This window comes from Cervus canadensis, chromosome 4 (assembly GCF_019320065.1).
Source record: "Cervus canadensis isolate Bull #8, Minnesota chromosome 4, ASM1932006v1, whole genome shotgun sequence".
Taxonomy (NCBI): domain Eukaryota; kingdom Metazoa; phylum Chordata; class Mammalia; order Artiodactyla; family Cervidae; genus Cervus; species Cervus canadensis.
This window is the reverse complement of record NC_057389.1, coordinates 37777693-37791319: the sequence shown is the minus strand read 5'-3', so window position 1 is coordinate 37791319 and position 13627 is coordinate 37777693.

Sequence of the window (13627 nt, the reverse complement as noted above, 5' to 3'; positions counted from 1 at the left end):
TATGGTTTATCATAGGATATTGAATATAGTTCTGTGTGGTATACAGTGGGACCTTGTTTTTTATCCCTTCTATATAATAGTTTGCATCTGCTAACACCACCCTCCTACTCCATCCCTCCCCCAACCTCCTCCCTGCTCAGCAATCACAAGTCTGTTCTCTATGTCTGTGAGTCTGTTTCTCTATAAGTTCATTGGTATCATATTTTAGATTCCAAATATGTGATATCATATGGTATTGGTCTTTCTCTTTCTGACTTACTTAGTATGATAATCTCTAGGTCCATCTGTGTTGCTGAAAATGGCACTATTTTATTCTGTTTTATTTTTTTGTTGTTGTTCTTTCTTATGGTTGAGTAGTATTCCATTGTATATATGAACCACATCTTTATCCATCCATCTGTTTCCATGTCTTGGTTAGTGTGAATAGTGATGCTAGGAACATAGGGGTGCATGTATCTTTTTGGATTAGAGTTTTGTCTGGATATATGCCCAGGAGTGGGATTGCTGGATCATATGGTAATTTTGTTTTTAGTTTTCTGAGGAAACTCCATACAGTTTTCCACAGTGGCTGCACCAACTTACATTCTCACCAACAGTGTAGGAGGGTTCTCTTTTCTTTACATCTTCTTCAGCATTTGTTATCTGTAGACTTTTTAATGATGGCCATCTGACCAGTGTAAGGTGGTACCTTACCGTAGTTTTGATTTGCATTTCTCTGATAATTAGCAATGTTGAGTATCTTTTCATGTGCTCATTGGCCTTTTTTTTTTTTTTAAGAAATGTCTATTTAGATCTGCCCATTTTTTTTATTGGGTTGTTTGGTTTATTTTGTTGAGTTGTATGAGCAACAACAATTGCCTTTAACTGTGCACTTGAAATTGAGCCAGGCACTGTGTTGAGTCCTCTGTATCCTCTGATGCTCACCAGAAAACCTTGATGTTGCCCTTACAGATGCAAAGCTCAGAGAGTCAGCCACCAACCAGCAAGAGGTGTGTGTCAGTGAGTGAACTGACTACATATAACAGAACACAAGTAGCAGTGGCTTGAACAACTCAGAAGATTTTTTTTCTCATGTGAGAAGTTTGGGAGTAGTTAACCCAGGGCTTGTGTGGCTGCTCCTTACCACTGGGGATGGAGGCCCTGTGTCCTTTCTAGCGTTTGCCTGTGTTGTCCTTCTAATGTGGACACCAGGTCTCTCTTCTGGACAGGAAAAGGAAAGGGACAAGAACAAAAGGCACATACTGCTGACTCTGCCCCCCTTTTATATAAGGAGATTTCCAGAAAGTTCTATCTTTATGTGCTTCTACTGTATCACGTGGCCTTTTTTTTTTTTTTTTGCAAGATGGCTATTTGTGTGCCTGATACTGTGCCAAACATTCACATGTATGTATTCTTCATAACAGCCCTGTATGAGGGCTCTTTACAACCCCTGGGCTCTGGTTTTATCCTTGCTGTTTTATAGCTAAGCAATCCAAAGTAATCACTTTCCGTCTCTGACCCCCAGTTTTCTCATCTGTTTTATGAAGGACCAGACAAGAGAAGGAGTTTTTAAAGTCTCCAGACCCTTACAGGGACCATGGATAAAACCCAGGAAGAAGGGTTGTGAATTTGGATGGGAAAAACCATTTCATTCTTATTTTCTCTAACCTCTAGTTGAAATTTAGCATTTCCTTCTATTATGACTGTAGACAACAGACCACAGTAATAGTAGCAGATTCTGTGACTTTTTTTTGCCAAAGGAAATCACATATATTTTAGAGCCTATTATAGTTGTTTCAGATATGTTAAGATGTAATTTATGTTCATCACTACCTAAAATTGTGGTCATTATTAGACCTCCCATATTTGATATGTTAATTAAGAGGCATACATCTATATAGATCTACCTTACAAATTTTGTTTTTAATGTTTTAGTAACTTTAAAAAATGGGGCTTCCCTGGTGGCTCAGTGGTAAAGATTCTCCTTCCTGTAATGCAGAAGACACAGGAGACTCACATTTGATCCTTGGATTCCGAAGATCCCCTGGAGGGGAGGGCATGGCAACCCACCCTAGTATTCTTGCCTGGGGAATCCCATGGACAGACAAGCGTTGCAGGCTAAGGTCCATAGGGTTGCAGAGAGTCAAACATCACTGAAGTGACTGAGCATGCATATTTCAAAGTGATTTATTTTCTTCATAATTGTGTGTATTTTGCTTTATGCCTTTAAAAACGTTTTCTGAGAAGGGATCCATAGGCTTCATCGGACTGCCAAAGAGCCCATGGAACAAATAAGACAAAGCTCCCGAAATATGAGAACTCTGCCTCTCTGGCTGTAAATGAGACTATGCCACCAACTATCATGGTCATCCTGAACAACTCCCTTAGGTGCTCCATTTCCTCAGTTTTCTCTTCTGTAAAATGGGAATAATACTAGCCTTATCTAGTTAAGAGCTACTAAGAGAACAAGAGAAATCTGCATGTGAGTACACACAGATGGAGAGCTTATGCCTGTTCAGTTGTGCAGAGTCAGCTTCTGAAGTGGTAATAAATGAGGGTTATTAAGTTGTTCAACTTTAGACCTATTTCCCAGAGATGCTGATTTTTTTTCAATCACTTCTAGATAAGTGTCCTGAGATAGTCATATAGATTGGGATTGAACTAGGAAAAAACTCAATAATAAGGGAGAAATTACATCTTTATTGCACTTGGATAGAACTACTTAAGAACCCAGGAGGTAAAATGAGATTTTTCCCAATCAGTCATATAACTCCAATTATCCTAGGCTCTGAGAAATTAGGAGCCTATGAGCCATGGAATTTTCCAGGCAAGAATACTGGAGTGGGTTGACATCTCCTTCTCCAGGGGATCTTCCCGACCCAGGGTTTGATCCCAGGTCTCCCACATTGCAAGTACACGCTTTTACTGTCTGAGCCACCAGGGGAGCTGGGCTTCCCTGACAGCTCAGTTGGTGAAGAATCCGCCTGGGTTGGGATGATCCCCTGGAGAAGGGAAAGGCAACCCACTCCAGTATTCTGGACTTCCCTGGTGGCTCAGATGGTAAAGCGTCTGCCTACAATGCAGGAGACCTGGGTTTGATTCCTGGGTTGGGAAGATCCTCTGGAGAAGGAAATGGCAACCCAGTCCAGTACTCTTGCCTGGAAAAGCTCATGGACGGAGAAGCCTGGTAGGCTCCTCCATCCATGGACTCGCAAAGAGTCAGACACACCAAGCCACTTCACTTCACTTCAGTCAATAAACCATGGCTAAAAGAAAAAAATCACAGATCAATCAGTTGTTCCCTCTGTAATCTCTAAATACAGGGGTAATTGGACAAATGACTAGAAAGTTGAGAAAGTTGGTTTGTTTCTTTCATAGTCTGTGCCTTTAAAATATCTGAGTACTTACCAAATATTTATTCATCCACGAAATCTGCTGAGGTGATTATAATTTATGTTTTAAGTAGCAAAGTAAATATCTACAGATATCTTGTTTGTTAAACAATATTTTAGAAATGAGCTAAAATTATGTTCAGGGTGTTAACTTCATGCTTTCATAGTCTTAAACTCAAAGACACAGTGTACTGGGGGGTAGTCAGCTTAGCCAAGAAAGATGGTTCCTAAACAAAGTGATATTTTGATCAGTTTCCCCAAGGACTTTTGGAAATACCCTGGGATGTTTTTGTTGAAAAGGCTCTCTGGTTTGAACAGTGGAAGTTGCCCTTTTTTTTCTGGCTTTGAGAGAATGGAAGTCTGATTCTTCTGTCTTAACCATACAGAGAAGGACTCAAAAAAAAAAAAAGGACTCAGCTAAAAGTTAGAATTGAGGAACATTTTTCTACTAAAATAGAAAAAAAAAAAAGCCTACTTCTATATTTAAAAAAAAAAAAAACAGAAAAAACTCTGGTTTTCTTATCTTGATATTAATGAGAGGTCATTCACTCATTCATTTACTCATTCATTTGTTTATAAGTGTTCCTTGATTGCCCACCTTTAGCAAGGCACTGTGCCAAGCACAACTGATGTGGCCCCTGCCCTCCTGACACTTAAGACTAATGTTGATAACATCAAAAATTTTAAGAGACAGGCTCTGTGCTAAGTATTTTACTTATGTGAATTCACTAACGCTTCCCAGTCACCCTAGAAGGAAAATGCTGTTACCCCATGTTACATTACAGATAAGGAATCACAAGTGTAAGGAGCTTGTTCAGGGTTACAGGGCTAGTCAGGGACTGAGCTGGGATTCAGTCTTGGCCAATCTGATGCCACAATCTGTGCTCTGAAACGGGGGTTGGCAAACTACAGCCCACTGGCCAAGTCCAGCCCAATGTCTGCTTTTGTAAATAAAGTTTTATTGAAACAGACAAGTTCTCATTCATTTACATGATGCCTTTGGCAGCTTCCATGCAACAGTATTAGTCCAGTAGCTGCAGCAGAGACCACATGGCCCATAGAGCCTAAAATATTTACCTGTCCCTTTACAGGAATGGAGAAGGCAATGGCGACCCACTCCAGTACTCTTGCCTGGAAAATCCCATGGAAAGAGGAGCCTGGTAGGCTACAGTCCATGAGGTCGCTAAGAGTCGGACACGACTGGGCAACTTCACTCTACAGGAAAGAGACTGCTCTAAAACTCCAACTCCTGCTGCTTCCTCTCCCACAGAAATAACAGGAGGTAAGTAAAATAATTGAAAATAATTTTTTAACATACCATGATTAATGAAATGGAACCCTGTGAAAGAGAATCACTGGAGTGGTGGGGCATGAGCTCTTTAAAATGTGAGTCCCCAGAGAGGGGACCTCCAAGCTGAGATCTGAAATCTGGGACAGAGCTTCTCACTGAGGAACGAGTAGCTTATTTAGCTCCCCCTATATCCACTACATCTGCAAAGGATGACAAAGAAGCCAGTCTCCTTTCTGGAGTTAAAAGATTGCTTCCCCCTTTAAATGGGAGCCTGGGAGGATTCAGTGAGGGGAATGATCGATGAAAATGTTCAGCATGGTACTTGACACCCAGCTGACACTTACCAAACAGCCCTCCTTCCTTCTGTCTCCCATCCTTGCCACCTGCTGAACCAAAACTGGTCTGCTGCCTAAACTTGCAAAGGTTTATACATCATGAACACAGTGCTTTATGCTTTAAAATGGACATTGACATTTAATATAGTAAAGTGAGGGTTGGAAGTATGTGTCCTAACTCAGAATAAATTGTTTGGTCCAGTGGATGAGTCCCAAAGGGGAAAAATGTGCTAGCTAAGTCATTCCATTTGTGGTTGGGGCACAGATTCTCTTTCTTGATCCAAATGGCCAAGGCTGAGGGCAGAAGGGGGGTTGGGTGAGTGGGTGCAGGATGCTTGCCTTGGCAGTCTTCTGCATGAGTCCCTCCAAGACTGTCAGTCTCCATTTTATATGGTACCTTCATCCATCCATTACCAACATTAAAGGCCTCATCTTTAACCGGGCTCTGGGCCATTTGCTTGACAGTGAAAAACTGCTGAGTTTTCCTGCCAAGTGTATATCCATATATTTTTTATAGATATAAATTGCCTTCAAAGCCACTTCTCCTCTTTAACAGTTAAGGTTACTATATCTGCCCACCCCTTTGGTTCTTTAGAAAAACACAGACTTTGTGGTTAGACCTGGCTTTATGTCCTGTTCTGCTCAACTAGCTGTGTGACCTTGGGGAAAACTTTTAACTTCTCTGATCCTCAGTCTTGTCATTTGTAATAATAATATATATTACTGTCATCCATTTATACAATATTTGGGCATTTCTTATGTGCCAGGCACTGTGCTGGGCTCTATGGATTTCACAGCAAACAAGACAGGTGAGATCTAAATCCTTGTGGCTCTTACAGTCTAGTAGAGGGAGTTATTATAATCAAGTAAATAAATGCTTAAGATTGTTACAGATGTCATCAGTGATATGGAGGGGATGGGGTGATGTAATAGAGTGAGCTACTTAAGTGATACTGAGGCAAGACCTGCAGAATAAGAATGAGCAAACCATGGGAAGAGCTGTAAATGACATCAGGCAGAGGGGAAAAGGTCTGGAGGTAGGGAAAATGTGTTTTAGGAAGACAGAGTAGTCAGTGTCCAAGAGGGGCAGTGGTACAAGACAAGGTCAGAGAGGTGGATAGAGACCAGCTCACATGGGCCTTATGGGTCATGACAAGGAGTTTTAGGTTTTATTCTAATCAGCCTGAGAAGCCAATGAAAGTAATTGAGACATGTATAGGATTCACGTGTTTAAAAGATCAGTCTGGTTAACTGCATGGTTAAGGGATCATAGGGAAAAAGGGTAAAAACAGGGAGGCCAAGGTTGTAAGGATTACCTACAATTACAAAGGTAAAATAATGAGCACATCTCCTGACACTTAGAATTTCTCTATGAATGTTAGTTAGCTGTTTTTCTGAAAAATCTAAGCCTGTCTTATCTAATACGGTAGACAGTGGCTTCATGTGGCTATTGAGCATTTGAAATGTGACTAGTGCAATCATGCAAATGTATTTTATTTCATATTAATTAAATTTAAAAACTAGTATTTGACTCAGTCACTTGGGAAGTACTTTTGAAAAACTTGGATATATGAGTCTATATTTTAGCTGTAAATTTTATGAAATCTGAGTACAGATTCAACTATTTTTGATGAAAATTTAATGTCCAAATTGAGATGTTCTATAACAGTAAAATGCACACATGATTTCAAAGATTTAGTATGAAAAACAAAATGTAAAATTCAGTTAATAATTTTCATATTGATCACATGTTCAAATTTTGGACATACTAGGTTAAATTAAATATTATTTAAATAAATTAATTTCACTTATTTTACTGTTTTTAAAGCTTTAAAAAATTTTTAGATTAACATATGTTACTGAGTCCAAGATTACTACTTCTTGCCATACAACAAGCTAATAAATCAAGAGGTGAGATGTTGGGACAAGAAATAGAGACTTTATTCAGCAATCCAGCAGACTGAGAAGATGGTGGACTAGTGTCCCAAAGAACTATCTTCCCTAAGTTAGAATTCAGGCTTCTTTTATGCTAAAAGGAAAGAGGGTGTGGCTCGATGTTGCAAACCTTGGTGCCAGAATCCTTTGTTCCTGCCTTCCCTCTGCAGGTCTGTTTGGTAACAATGTGCCTGTAAACCTTCAACAAAACAAATGTCATTCTCTTCTGTGGTCTTTAGAGGAGCAGTGTTATATCTTTAAATGTCAGAGCCTTGAGAATGGGTTCTCCTGTATACTGCAGGCTATGGGCAACATTCTTTTACAAACTGCAAAGTCAGAATGACTAAGCATGGGCCACAGAGCACACATGGGTTAGAGCTAAAGAAATAGATCCAATATGGAGCCAGGTTTGTTCTTGTCTGTTACACATAAGTGTCTCACGTCTATTACTATTGGACCATGCTGATGAAACAGACAGAAATCTAGAAATTTAAACACACAGGATGTTAACTCTTGATTATGTCTCCTATCTAGAAATCTCAATTTGAAGATTAGAACTGGGCAAAAATAAAAAGCAATAGCATCTTTTGGAAACACTAAGAATACAGGATCTGCATGTTGATTATATATTTGATGTGTATCTCATCTTCAGGGAATTCTTTTGGCTTCCCTGACTATTCCTGGATATTGGACCTTACTTTAGCAAATTCAAGTACTCCAACTCTGGGAGAAGGAGCCCAGGTCTTAGGGAACCTGCAGGTGTAAAGCTTAATCCCCAGAGCTGGGCTCAGTAACCTTGTGATATTAATATATCCACTTTGAGCAGGAAAAGGACCGAAGCAGTCTAGCATAGATTGAAATCTCTAGCTCCAGGGAGCATAGATGCATAGAGCCTCCTAAAGGTTCAGGACAGTGTGTTCATAGTAAGTCACTGGGAGAGGTAGGACTGATTTCCATCTCTTCCTGCAGATTCTCCACAAAGCAATTAAATAAATTGCTTTAACTTAAAGTATAGTTAAAGTTTGTACCAGGGTCTGTATGTAGTGCTTTAGGTTTGTTACCCCATTTAAACTTCATGAAACTTTCTGAGGTAGGTGTTAAGGTTTAGTGACTTGTCCAAGATCATATCACACAGCTGCTAAGAGGCAGAGCAGGGATTCAAACCCAGGCAGCCTGACACCAGAACCTACACTCTTAGTCACCACACAGGCAGCAATCCTGTTGACATACCAGTGACCCAAGGGACCACCCTTGAATATAAAACTTCTCTAGTTCCATCACTTGTAGCCATTGCTGAGACTTGCTTACCCCTTGCTAGTCCCTGCTCTGCTCCTTATGATTGAGAGATGGGTGTGTGCCACTAAGAAATCACCCAGTTGCTCCCTCCAGAAAGAAAACCAAAGAGTAAATGATTATTTTGCTATTCTCCAGATTTATCACTGTACCCACCACAGGGTCTAGTATGCTGCCTAGCATTCATTCACTATTCATTCATTCATGTTCAGCTTTCATTCTTTCAACAAACTTAGGTGATCAGTTCCCTGTCTTGTGGGATATGAATGGAAGCTTCACAAATACTATCACTATTAGTAATATTACGGGTCATCATTAGTAACACTAATAATCAAGTTATATTACTATTAGTAATTGGTCTTAATAATGGTAATACTGTAACACCTTCATTAATAATAATATTTGTGGAGCACTTGCATGCTAAGTACTATTAATATTAATATCACTTAATTATCACTTAGTAATTTTTTTTCTATCTTGAGCACTTAAATTTCTGTGTTTAATTCTCTCAACAATGGTATAAGGAAATTCCAGAAGCCTCAAAATACCACACAGCACATGAGAGCACTGGGTTATTCAGTGTTTTGGCCATAAATTCCTGAAATAGGGTCATTCACCCATGTGATAGCAGGATGTTCACTGACCCCTTACAACTGTAAACAAAACAGACATGGTCTCTGCACTGGGAAAATCACAACAGAACCACCCTCTGGATGGAAAACACTTAGTTTCCTTTTACAGAGCAGGGTTACTAGAACGAAGAGACAAAATCTCTACAGTTTCCGGAATTGATTGGTGGGCTTGCATCTCTAAAAATGTTTCTTGTCTCATGCTCTATACCTCTGCAACAGCCAACTCTTTCTCATTCCCCAAAATGCTCCAAAGGTTTTCATGATGTCCTCCAACCTCTCTTTTTTGGTCCTTTTTATCCTCTTAATGAATTATTCCTCCTCCAACAGACTAACTCAGATAGCTTCTTAGGGAAGATCTACCAAACAGGTCCAACTGCTTGTTTGTTCTTGGTATAAAAAGAAAAGAATGGAGTGCTTCTGCCTTTAGGCCCAGTAGTGCCTTCCTTCATCCCCAGTCTCCCAGGCTTCGCCTCTAGCCTGTGAGCTCATGAGGATGGAGGAAGGCAGGGACAGTTTCTTATTAGGTGTCCTATACCCAGCTATTGTCACAAGGCCTGTCACATATTATTATTGTCTCTAATGTGCATTAAATATTATGTGCCAAGCCTGTGGGTCCTTGTCTTCTAGATTATATCATTTTCTGCCAAAAAACTGAAGAGGGAGTAACCACTGTTTTGTTGTTGTTCAGTTGCTAAGTTGTGTCTGACTCTTTGCGATCCTATGGACTACAACACGCCAGGTTTCTCTGTCCTTCACCATCTCCCGGAGATTGCTCAAATTCATGTCCATTGAGTCAGTGATGTTATCTAACCATCTCATCCTCTGTAACCCCCTTCTCCTTTTACTTCAGTCCTTCCCAGCATGAGGCTCTTTTCCCATGAGTTCACTCTTCACATCAGATGACCAAAGTATTGGAGCTTTAGTTTCAGCATCAGTCCTTCCAATGAATATTCAGGGTTGATTTCCTTTAGGACTGACTGGTTTGATCTCCTTGCAGTCCAAAGGACTCTCAAGTCTTTCTCCAACACCACAGTTCAAAAGCATCAATTCTTCGGTGCTCAACTTTCCTTATAGTCTAATTTTCACATCCATACATGACTACTGGAAAAACCATAGCTTTGACTAGATGGACCTTTGTCGCAAAGTGATGCCTCTGCTTTTTAATATACTATCTAGGTTTGTCATAGCTTTCCTTCCAAGGAGCAAGTGTCTTTTAATTTTGTGGCTGTAGTCACCAGCTGCAGTGATTTGGGAGCCCCAAAAAATAAAATCTGCCATTGCTTCCACTTTTCCCCCACTATTTGCCATGAAGTGATGAGACCGGATGCCATGATCTTAATTTTTTTGATGTTGAGTTTCAAGCCAGCTTTTTTCACTCTCTTCTTTCACCTTCATCAAGAGGCTCTTTAGTTCATTTTCTGCTATTAGAGTGGTATCATCTGCATATCTGAGGTTGTTGATATTTCTTCCAGCAATCTTGATTCCACCTTGTGATTCATCAAGTTCAGTTCAGATTGCTCAGTCATGTCTGACTCTTTGCGACCCCATGGACTGCAGCACACCAGCCTTCCCTGTCCATCACCAACTCCCAGAGCTTACTCAAACTCATGTCCATTGAGTCAGCGATGCCATCCAACCATCTCATCCTCTGTCATCCCCTTCTCCTCCCACCTTCAATCTTTCTCAGCATCAGGGTCTTTTCTAGTGAGTCAGTTCTTTGCATCAGGTGGCCAAAATACTGGAGTTTCAGCTTCAGCATCAGTCCTCCCAATGAATATTCAGGACTGATTTCCTTTAGGATAGACCACTTGAATCTCCTTGCAGTCCAAGGGAGTCTCAAGTCTTCTCCAACACCACAGTTCAAAAGCCTCAATTCCTCGGTGCTTAGCTTTCTTTATAGTCCAACTCTCACATCCACACATGACTACTGGAAAAACCATGGCTTTCACTAGACAGACCTTTGCTGGCAAAGTAATGTCTCTGCTTTTAAATATGCTGTCTAGTTTGGTCATAGCTTTTCTTCCAAGGAGCAAGTGTCTTTTAATTTCATGGCTGCAGTCACCATCTGCAGTGATTTTGGAGCCCCAGAAAATAAAGTCTGACACTGTTTCCACTGTTTCCCCATCTATTTGCCACAAAGTGATGAGACCGGATGCTATGATCTTAGTTTTCTGAATGTTGAGTTTTAAGCCAATTTTTCACTCCCCTCTTTCACTTTCATCAAGAGGCTCTTTAGTTCTTCTTCCCTTTCTGCCATAAGGGTGGTGTCATGTGCATATCTGAGGTTATTGATATTTCTCCTGGCAATCGTGATTCCAGCTTGTGCTTCATCCAGTCTAGCATTTCTCATGATGTACTCTGCATAGAAGTTAAATAAGCAGGGTGACAATATACAGCCTTGACATATTCCGTTCCCGATTTGGAACCAATCTGTTGTTCCATGTCCAGTTCTAACTGTTGCTTCTTGACCTGCATACAGATTTCTCAGGAGGCAGGTGAGGTGGTCTGTTATTCCCACCTCTTTAAGAATTTTCCAGTTTGTTGTGATCCACACAGTCAGAGGCTTTGGTGTAGTCAATAAAGCATAAATAGAGGTTTTTCTATAACTCTCTTGCTTTTTCTATGACCCAATGGATGTTGGCAATTTGATCCCTGGTTCCTCTGCCTTTTCTAAATCCAGCATGAACATCTGTAAGTTCACGGTTCACGTACTATTGAAGCCTGGCCTGTAGAATTTTGAGCATTACTTTGCTAGTGTGTGAGATGAATGCAATTGTGCGGTAGTCTGAACATTCTTTGGCATTGCCTTTCTTTGGGATTGGAATGAAAATGTATCTTTTCCAGTCCTGTGGCCACTGCTGAGTTGTCCAAATTTGCTGGCATATTAAGTGCAGCACTTTCACAGCATCATCTTTTAGGATTTGAAATAACTCAACTGGAATTCCATCACCTCCACTAGCTTTGTTCATAGTGATGTTTTCCTAAGGCCCACTTGACTTTGCGCTCTAGGTGAGTGATCACACCATCGTGGTTATCTGGGTCATGAAGATCTTTTTTGTATAGTTCTTCTGTGTATTCTTGCCACCTCTTCTTGATACCTTCTGCTTCTGTTAGGTCCATACCATTTCTATCCTTTATTGTGCCCATCTTTGAATGAAATGTTCCCTTGGCTCCATCCCAATTTTTACATATGAGGTACATTTATATATTACGCTTAGAAGCATTAAGTAATTTGCCCCAATGTCACACAGCTAGTCAAATGGCAGAGCTAGAATTAGGATTCAAATAATCAAATCATCCACCTAAAGCATTTTTCACAGCATATAACACCTAATAAGCATGTAATTAATAAAGGCTAGCTACTAGAACTATCATCCAAAATTGGACAGCTATTAAAAAATGTGTAATGTTTCTGTTGAATTTATTTACGTACTTAGTTTGCTCTGAAATTTACAGTCTATCACACCAGAATTTAACAGGACTTCTTAAAGATCATAAGACCTAACCACTTAACTTTTTTAAGGGTTACTGTATTTAAAAAAATATTAAAAGGTTTCTAAAATTCTGATACATTTTTAATATTTACTTTTGGCATATTAAAACTTTTGATTTACTCAAAAACATAACCGTATGTATAACCTCATTCAGACATAAATTCAAAAAGCAAATGTGATACCCTTCTTGAAAAGGTCACTTCCAGCTTACTCTGCAGTAGGTTCTGTGAATTATAGAAAACTAATATTCTGTTGTTATCATTGGTTATGTATCTGGCTACCTTAAAGGAATATCTCAGTTCTGTATTCCTAGCGGGCAATGCGTGGGGTCTAATTAACATTCAGTAAACATTGGTGATGGACAGGGAGGCCTGGCGTGCTGCGATTCATGGGGTCGCAAAGAGTCGGACACAACTGAGCGACTGAACTGAACTGAACTGAAACATTGGAAAAGACCCTGATGCTGGGAAGGGTTGGGGGCAGGAGGAGAAGGGGACGACAGAGGATGAGATGGCTGGATGGCATCACCAACTCGATCGACATGAGTTTGAGTAAACTCCGGGAGTTGGTGACGGACAGGGAGGCTTGGCGTGCTGCGATTCACGGGGTCACAAAGAGTCGGACACGACTGAGCGACTGAACTGAAACATTTCTTTAATGAATGTATAAGCCAACAGTTCGCTTTTGGTTCCAGGACTGCTTAACACTCTCGAATATTACTGAGGACCACAGAAAGCTTTTATGTGGGTTCTATGTATAACTGAAAATATTGTAATATTAGTTTATTAATTAACTTAAAATAACAATACACCCATTATATGCTAACATAAATAATCTTTCTATAGATAACTAAGTTTTCCAAAACAAAAAATGTATATACAGTGAAGAGTGGCATTGCCCTACATTTTTGCAAATCTCTGGCTTAATAAAAGACATCTGGATTCTCGTCGCTCCTGCGCTCAATCCATTGCACTATCACAGGACACATATCCTCTGGAAAAATTCATTGTATATTCATAAGAGGAGGATGGAGAGGGCATTAACAACTTATCAACACTGTTTTGATCTAGCTGTAGACCCCTTTCGACAAAAATACACTTTGAGAAACATTGTAAGGAAAACTATTTTTGAACAAAGTTCATGCTTCAGGACTCTTCTGTACACAGCACAGCTGGCATGAGAGAGGTCAGAGCAGAGGAGTAAAAGGAACACCGTAGAAACAGCCTTTCTCTTTTTCTTTTTTCCTCCAGAGCCCAGTATTGCGGAGTCTTGCCGT